Source organism: Carlito syrichta, unplaced genomic scaffold (genome assembly GCF_000164805.1).
Source record: "Carlito syrichta isolate Samal-C Ts95f unplaced genomic scaffold, Tarsius_syrichta-2.0.1 Scaffold315561, whole genome shotgun sequence".
Taxonomy (NCBI): domain Eukaryota; kingdom Metazoa; phylum Chordata; class Mammalia; order Primates; family Tarsiidae; genus Carlito; species Carlito syrichta.
Window position 1 is genome coordinate 711016 of NW_007259657.1, and position 660 is coordinate 711675.

The following is a 660-nucleotide window of genomic DNA, read 5'->3' on the forward strand; positions in this document are numbered from 1 at the left end:
GCTAGAACTTCCAGTACTATATTGAATAGAAGTAGTGAAAGTGGGTGTCCTTGTTTACCTGATTTTAAAATCTACTGCAAAGTGATAGTAATTTTAAAAAGCACAGTGTTAGCATATAAGCAGACACATAGACCATTGGAATACAATAGAGAACCCAGAAATAACTCCATGCACTCACAGTCAATTGATTTTTTTTTTTTTACAAAGATACCAAGAACACCCAATAGGAAAGGACAGTCTCCTCAATAAACGGTGTTGGGAAAACTGGACATCCACATGCAGAGAGTGAAATCAAACCTATGTACAACATCAGCTCAAGACTGACTAAACATTTACACATAAGAACTGAAACTTTAAAACCAATAGAAGAAGCCAGGCTCAGTGGCTCAGCCTGTAATCCTGCGCCTTTGGGAGGCTGAGATGAGTGGATTGCCTGAGCCCGTGGGTTCGAGACCCTCCTGGGCAGCGAGACCTCATCTCTACAATAAATCAAAAAATCAGCCGGGCATTGGTGTGCATGCCTGTAATTCCGGCTACTTGGAAGGCTGAGGTGGAAGGATCGCCGGAGCCCAGCAGGTCGAGGCTGCGGTGGCCGGGAGCGGCCACTGCACTCCAGTCTGGGTGACTAAGTGAGACTCCAACTCCAAAAAAAAAAAAACC